We start from the raw sequence: 8,730 nt of genomic DNA on the forward strand, positions 1-8,730 counted from the left end.
ATCTCAAGGTCCTGGAGTTGGCCTAGCCAGTCTCCAGACTGAACCAATAGAAAATATTTTAAGGAGCCTGAAAGTCCGTATTGCCCAGCGGTACAGCCCCGAAACCTGAGAGGATCGTGCCGAGAAGGTCTGTATGGAGGAGTGGGCCAAAATCCCTCGCAGTGTGTGCAAACCTGGTCAAGAAACTTACAGGAAACATATGATCTCTTAATTGCAACAAAGGTTTCTGTACCAAAAATATTAGTTCTGCTTTTTCTGATGTAATCATACTGATTCATGCAATAAAAATGCAAATTGAATTACTGAAAAATCATACAATGTGATTTTCCTGGATTTTTTTGTTTTAGATTCCCGTCTCTCACAGTTTGAATGTACCTATGATAAAAATGTACCAGACCTCTAAATGCTTTGTAGTTAGGACAAACCTGCCAAAATCGCAGTGTATCAATTACTGGTTTCTCCCACTGTATACTATATTATACACCTTTTTTGAAATATATGTTTCTTTATTATGTTTTTCCTCTAACCCTACTACCCTGGAGTAAAACTAGTTTGAACAACAACCTTTAGGCTTCTACTTCCAGCTGTACATACAGTATACATTTTGTGGGATCACTATCTATTTTACAATGTTATATCCTGTTTGTTTTTAAGTCCTTGTCCTTCTTCATACCCTCACCCTCTCCCATTCTATCTCTGATGTCGTCAAGTTGATTTATATTTGCCATATATTTTTAAGCGTGCTCTATTTCACAAAGCTCCGGTTCCATATACAGTCCTACAGACACGTATACTCTACTTTGTTGTCTTATAGTTAGCGCACCTTCAGCTCCACTACCGCTTCCCAAAAAATCTCTGTAACACCATCCATTGGATTTCTATTTGCCATATATTTTTCACAAAATTTGCTGAACCTTTCTATTCTCATAGTTTCTACAGATTGTGATTAAAGATTTAAAAAATGGCTAAACTTTATTATATATTGATTATTGACAATGACTTTCAAGTCAACCAGCAGTGCTATTTGCAGAGTTAGCTCCAGGTAAATATTGCAATTCTTCAGCTATTCCTGGCCTGTGACCGAAAACGAAGTTTCATATGGACAGTACCAAAACAAACTATCTAATGACTGTCTCTTTGCAGCAGCAAGGCTGGAGGTTGTTATCCTCGCATTATATAACAGTCTATTTGGTTGCAAGAATTTTCGTAAAAATAATTTCAATTGAAAAATTCCCATTGAAAATCCCCGGCGTCGGTTTGCGTATTCAATTCATAAAACGTGCCGTGGAATCCGGTACATCGAAAAATCTCTTCCAACTATTTTAAAACTATTTTAAAGTCTGTATGACAGCGTCATTTTTGGGATCTTAAATGGAAACTGGTAGCTTTTTAAATTATCACAACAGGCAAGTTTCTCCCTGCCCCAGGCCCTTTCCCCTGATGCTCAGTTGGCCGGGCGTCAGCTTTAGGAAGAGTCTTGGTGGTTCCCAACTTCTTTCCGTTAAGCAATGATGGAGGCCACTGTGTTCTCTGGGACCTTCAATGCTGCCAGAAATGTTTTTGGACCCTTCCCAGATCTGTGGCCTCGACACAATCCTGTCTCGGAGCCTCGTACGAACGATTCCTTCGACCTATTGACGTTGATTTTTGCTCTGACATGCAACTGTCAACTGTGGACCTTATATTAATTGGTGTGTGTGCCTAACCAAATCATGTCCAATAATTGATTTACCACAGGTGGACTCCAAGTTGTAGAAAACATCTCAAGGCTTGATCAATGGAAACAGGATGCACCTGACGGTCAATTCCGAGTCTCATAGCAAGGTCTGTGAATACTTATGTAAATAACTATTTTCTGTTTTTTATTTTTAATACATTCACAAACATTTCTAAAACCCTTTTTCTTTCACTTTATCATTTATGGGGTGTTTATTAAATTCAATTTTAGAATTAAGGCTCTAATGTAACAAAAATGTTGAAAAAGTCAAGGGTCTGAATACTTTACGAATTGCAGCTGGGGAAAGAAGTATTTGATACCACTGCCGATTTGTGGCAGGTTTTCACTTACTTACAAACATGTAGCAGGTCTGTAATTTTTCATCATAGGTACACGTCAAAACTGTGAGACGGAATCTAAAAACAAAAATCCAGAAAATCACATTGTTATGATTTTTGTAAGTAGTAATTAATTTGATTTATGCATGACATAAGTATATTGAACATCAGAAAAAAAAGCAGAACTAATATGTTGGTACAGAAACCTTTGTTTGCAAATTACAAGATATCATACGTTTCCGTTGTAGTTCTGACCAGCGTTTGCACACACCTGCAGCAGGATTTGGCCCACTCCTCCACTACAGACCTTCTCCAGATCCTTCAGGTTTCGGGGCTGTTTGCTGGCAATACGGACTTTCAGCTCCCTAAACCAAAAGATTTTCTAATTGGTTCAGGTCTGGAGACTCTGGCTAGGCCACTCCAGGACCTTGAGATGCTTCTTACGGAGCCCATCTTAGTTGCCCTGGCCGTGTGTCTTCGCGGTCGTTGTCATGCTGAAGACCAGCCACACCCATCTTCAATGCTCTACTGAGGGAAGGAGTTGTTGGCCAAGATCTCGCCGATACATGGCCCCATCCATCCCTGCCACCTCAATAACGGTGCTGTCGTCCTGTCCCCTTGCAGAACGCATCCCCAAAGAAGCAATGGATGTTTCCCATCTCCATGCTTCACGGTTTGGGCATGTGTTTCTTGGGTGTACTCATCCTTCTTTCTCCTCCACAACACGGGCGAGTGAGAGTTTAGACAAAAAGCTCTATTTTGCTCTCATCAGACCACATGGACCTTCATCCATTCCTCCTCTGGATCATCCAGAGGGAAAACTTCAGACTCGGGCAACTTCAGACGGGCCTGACATGCGCTTGGCTTGACAGGGGGACCTTGCCGGTGCGCTGCAGGATTTTAATCCATGACAGGCGTAGCTGTGCTTACTAATGGCTTTCTTTGAGACTGTGGTCCCAGCTCTGCTTCAGGTTCATCGAACCAGGTCCTGCCGCTGTAGTTCGGGCTGATCCCTCACCTTCCCAGTGATCATTTGATGCCCCCACGAGGTGAGATCTTCAGGCAGGCCAACCGAGGGTGATTGACCGTCATCTTGAACTTCAATCATTTTCTAATAATTGCGCCAACAGTGTGTTGCCCATCTCACCAAAGCTGCTTGCCCCTATTGTCCTGTAGCCCATCCCAGCCTTGTACAGGTCTACAATTTTATCCCTGATGTCCTTACACGCTCTCTGGTTTGGCCATTGTGGAGAGGTTGGAAGGTCTGTTTATTGAGTGTTGTGGACAGGGTCTTTTACACCAGGTAACGAGTTCAAACAGTGCAGTTAGTTACAGTAATGAGGGGAGCAACAGGAGGCTTCTAAAGAAAAACCTAACAGGTCGGTGAGAGCCGGAATTACTTACATGGTTGGTAGGTGATCAAAACTTATGTCATTGCTCAAATAAAATGCAAATTAATTACTTAAAAATCATACAATGTGTGATTTTCTGGAATTTTTTAGATTCCGTCTTCTCACAGTTGAAGTTAACCTATTGATAAAAAAATTACAGACCTCTACATGCGTTGTAAGTAAGGAAAACCGACAAAATCGGCAGTGGTTCAATACTTGTTCTCCCACTGTACATATACACACACACCGTACAACAGCAGGCCTGGTGTGCGTATTGTGTTAACTACAGAAGGTTCAATTATTCATTATATGTGAAAAAGCGTTTCTAAAGCGTTTCAGACGGCTGTCCAGGATGGGCTTTCAAGTGAAAAACCACTGAGCTGTTTCGCACAGCACTGGGAACAGCACTGGCAATCATAATACAGATCTAATGTGCAGCCATTGCCAAGAGAGAATCTCCATATACACAGAGCAGGCTTGACATATAAGTTTACCTAATCTTGCAACCTCTTTTCCAGAGTTAGATCGATTAGATCATTATAGAGAGAGGCCTCCTTTAATGTTTACGACTTAGTATTGAAAGTGTGGTGTGATGTTGCCATGTTAAACCCCTATTGTATGTGATAGGGTTCATCCAGCCACGAATCCCTATCTGCAATAACAAAACCATGTGGAAGCAGGTAGAAAGTGCATTGAGCCCTGAGCCAAACCCCCTTCCACTTCCTATACAAGCCCTTGGCTTAGGGAGTACAACAATTTTGCCAAACTTTTATTGGAATATGAAAACCCTAGAATAAAATATCCTCAGACATCCTAATGTAAAAATCCATATGTATGGCCTTTTGAAAGCTAAAGACATTGTATTTGTGGTCCTATCGGGAGGATGATATTATACCACATTATATGTTGAAAAATGTAATTGTGAGCTAGATGATAGGTTTGGATGCCAAAGCGGTGATACACTTTCATGAATATTGACATAAAAGTTATTTAAAGTTATATGAAAACATTCCTATATTGATATAGTTTAGACGGTAGACGCCATAGAGGCTCCACATCATGTTATTGAAAACACGAGCGCTGGTCTTAATTTTGAACAAAGGACCACTTTCTTGATAGCCACACTGTGGTGCATGTCTTGGTTTATCAATGATGTTATTGTTGAGAAGTTGACAGCTTATTTCCCCAACTCTCTTTTTCTCTCTTTCACTCTCTCTGTCTGCCCCTCTCTGTCTGCCCTGTCTGTCTCCCCCTCTCTGTTTGCCCCCCTGTCTGCCCCTTCTATCTCTCTCTCTCTGTTTCTCTCTGTCTCTCTGTCTGTACGTCTCTCTCTCTGGTCTGTCTCTCTCTGTTTCTCCTCTCTCTCTCTGTCTCTCTGTCTGCTCTCTCTCTCTCTCTCTCTCTCTGTATGTCTGTCTCTCTATCTGTCTGTCTCTCTAATTCTGTCTGTCTTTCTCTCTGTCTGTCTGTCTGTCTTTCTCTGTCTCTGACTCTCTCTCGCTCTCTGTCTCTGTCTCTCTCTTTCTGTCGCTCTCTCTCTCTCTCTGTCTCTCTCTCTGCCTGTATCTTGACTTGTCTCACTATTTGTGTGAGCTCACTCTGTCATCACCTCGGCGCAGCAGTCTGTGTGGGTGAGCGTGTGTGGGTGTGTCTTGTGACAGCAGCAGTAGACACTGTGAGGTAATCCAACCCTAGCACGGCGGCCCTCCCCCTCCAGCCCTCTGGGCCGGCTACTCACTGCTCCCAGGGTCAAAAGTCATGACCTCTAGGGTCTGGTGAGGTCAGTGTCCCAGGGCTCTGCTGTTCTCCCGAAACACTCCTGCTGCCCACCCCTCCCAGACATTACTGGCCCATTAGGGGAGGAAATTGAAAACACGGACCCACCCCCTTACACACACACACACACACACACACACACACACACAATGGGGGCAGCCAGCGGATGCCATTTGTAGGGCCTAATTTTAGTGTAATTAAGATGTAGCTGAGGGGGTGAGAAGGGTTGAAGGGTGAGACTCTGACAGGAAGGGAGAGCATGATGTTGATGAGAGGTCAGCGAGAGGGACGTCTAGCGCCACTCCAAGCTTCCGACAGAACATTCCCCCAGGAGTGTGTTTGTTGTTGTCACTTGGGTTCAGAAAAGTAGCAGACATTTGCCCTCTTTTGTACTGCACAGATGACTCTAGTATTTAGTGAATTTCTGGGGAAAAAAACAAATCATGTTTCAACTAGTTACTTTTACATGCATTTCTACACATCACCATGGATGTTCTGCAATCATTTCAGACATTACAACAAGAATGAAAACAGCTTTTCTGACCCTGGAGTTTTTAAGAAATCTGGTTCGCAATTTAGTTCGCAATTTGGCCATCACTTTAGATTAGTCCTACCCGGGCTTGGTAAACTACAGCCCGGTCTCTCCTCTCAGCCCTGTAACATTAGATCCCAGGGTCCGGGACATGGAGTGTACATGTGTATAAAACACAATTTCCCAAATAACACCCTATTCCCTATATAGTGCACTACTTTTGTAAATTGCATGTACACTGTATATTACTTTTGACCAAGGGCTTTACTCAATAGTATATAGGGAATAGGGTGCCATTTGGGATGCAGTGTGCTCTCACATCTAATGAAAGAAAGCAGCCTCCCCCTGTTCATTAGCCCCAGCCTTATTGAGTTAGTTAGAGCCCTAAACCTCTTCCCTAACCTCTAGCTGCTATTCCCTTCCCTGGGCTGTCTCATTCCCCTGACTGGCCTACTACTGACACTGAGAGGCTGCTCACTGACACTTACCCTCCGCCCACCTAAAGCCTGTCTCTCTCTCCTACTCTCTCCCTCTCTCCATAGGAGAAACACATATTCACAATTAGAGAGTTAGTCACAGGAGTCTGACATGGTGGACCAGGTCAGGTCTCTGTAGTGACATGGTGGACCAGGTCAGGTCCTCTGTAGTGACATGGTGGAACCAGGTCAGGTCTCTGTAGTTGACATGGTGGACCAGGTCAGGTCTCTTGTAGTGACATGGGTGACCAGGTTCAGGTGCTCTGTTATAGTGAACATGGTGGACCTAGGTCAGGTCTCTGTAGTGACATGGTGGACCAGGTCAGGTCTCTGTAGTGACATGGTGGACCGGTCAGGTCTCTGTAGAGCATGGTGGACCAGGTCAGGTCTCTGTTATGACATGGAGGGACAGTCAGGCTCTGCTAGTGACATTGTGGACCAGGTCAGGTCTTCGTGTAGTGACATGCGGTGCGACCAGTCGAGGCTGATGACTTACATGACTCATCAGCAAATCTGGGCTCTTAGTAAAGATTCAGAATGATGGAATTTGTGTGAAATTCTGAAATATATAGATTTTCATTAATATGTTTTGTTAGTGGTAGGTTTAGAGTAGAAGTAATGAGAACTTTCTGAGAGTGTTGCTAGATACTACACGAAGGTTGTGTCTTCAGTTCCAGTGTTCTCTCTGTGACTCCGTGTAAACAGACACCTATCAACAGGCTGGCCACTTGGCTAACAGAGAACAGTCTTTATAATAGAGAAGAACTACTGACCCCACCACACACACACAGCTTCGAGTTCAGGCACGTACACTTACATGACCACACACATTACATAAACAGCCATAGCACACATCTGCCTGACCATACAAAAACGCACACATGTCCCTTTCCGCACGCTGCCAGTGTCCCGCTCCCTAGGAGACAGACCCTGGCCGTGTTTACGGCTTTTCCGGAACTTTCACAGGAAGCGACGTGCCTCTCTCCAACTTCCAACTTTGTATTTTTGCGCATCAACATTGATGGGGTTTATTTGTGCAGGGACAACAGCGCTGGAGGATTTATTGCACTGTAATCTAAGAGAGAGAGAGACCTACATCCCATAATACAACGGTCAGAGATGATGAGAGAATGTAAACTGCAGGGAGAGTCAAATTATACAAATAGAAGATAGCTTTAATACTCTCAATGTTCTCTGTTGGAGGACACTGTGGATTCTCTCTGGAGGCAGAGGTTACTGTCTTGCCTGCCAGGGAAACACTCCAAACTCATTCCCCATCTCTCCCTCTTCTCTTCTCCTGTCCTCTTGACCAGTGGCTGTTGTCCCTGGTGTTGTACATGGTGCGTGGTCATGCCAGATTCATCTTGTGTAACACGCCTCATTCACCTCTATCTAGATGTACAACAGTAGAAACACAATTACATTACGCCCACACACAGCTCATCTTAACTGCTGCTGTCTATCTGAGGAAGCAGATCTGTATCACTTAGTGTTGTTTGCTGCTCAGTCTCAGTCTCTCCTCTCTCTCTCTCTCTCTCTCTCTCTCTCTCTCCTCTCTCATTCTCTTCTCACTTCTCTCACTACTCACACTCTCTCTCTCATCACCTCTTTCTCTCACTACTCACTCACTCACTCTCTCTCACTCTCCTCTCACTCTTCTTCACTCTTCTCTCACACTCACTCACTCTTCACACTCACTCACTCACTCACACACTCACTCACTCACTCACTCAATCATCACCACTCACTCACTCACTCACTCACTCACTCACTCTCTCACACACCACACACACACACACACACACACACCACACACACACACACACACACACACACACAACACCAGCGCAGAGAAAATGAAGCCTCAACCAGAGCAGCACACTGCCCAGCCTAACGCAGCACACTGCCCAGCCTAACGCAGCACACTGCCCAGCCTAACGCAGCACACTGCCCAGCCTAACGCAGCACACTGCTCTGTGACCAAGCACTCACCCCAGTCCATATCCCCTCTCACTGCACTTCAAATGAGTCTGGCCATAAAAACAAGCTGTTCAGGACGTTTTGATGTGTGCGTGGGTATGAGTTTGTTTGTGTATAGAGTAGTTCATGGCGTGGTTGTTTTTAGCTACAGTACATGTCTGGATGTCTTTATTGTTGAGTAGAGGTGAAGCGTGTTGCTTCTCATTCGGACCTCTTGTCAGAGAGACTAAGGTCATTGAAATATGAAGATTTGCCAGGTCATCAATGTACTTATCTTTACATATTGTTGTAAGTTGAATTATCATCTTATTTTTATGGAAGTAAAAACATGCTGATTGCCACTGATCACAATCTAGACTTGTAGTGGTTGTAAAATAACCACTGGGAGTACAGGCAATTTACTATATTGCATGTGGAAACAAACTCTATAGAAAACCATAGGTTAATCAACCAAATCTACTATTGTAAGTGATTTAGATGGACATAGTCCACCTGGGATGGGCAACCCTTACTTACTTAC

The sequence above is a fragment of the Salvelinus sp. IW2-2015 genome, linkage group LG6.1 (assembly GCF_002910315.2).
Source record: "Salvelinus sp. IW2-2015 linkage group LG6.1, ASM291031v2, whole genome shotgun sequence".
Taxonomy (NCBI): Eukaryota; Metazoa; Chordata; class Actinopteri; order Salmoniformes; family Salmonidae; genus Salvelinus; species Salvelinus sp. IW2-2015.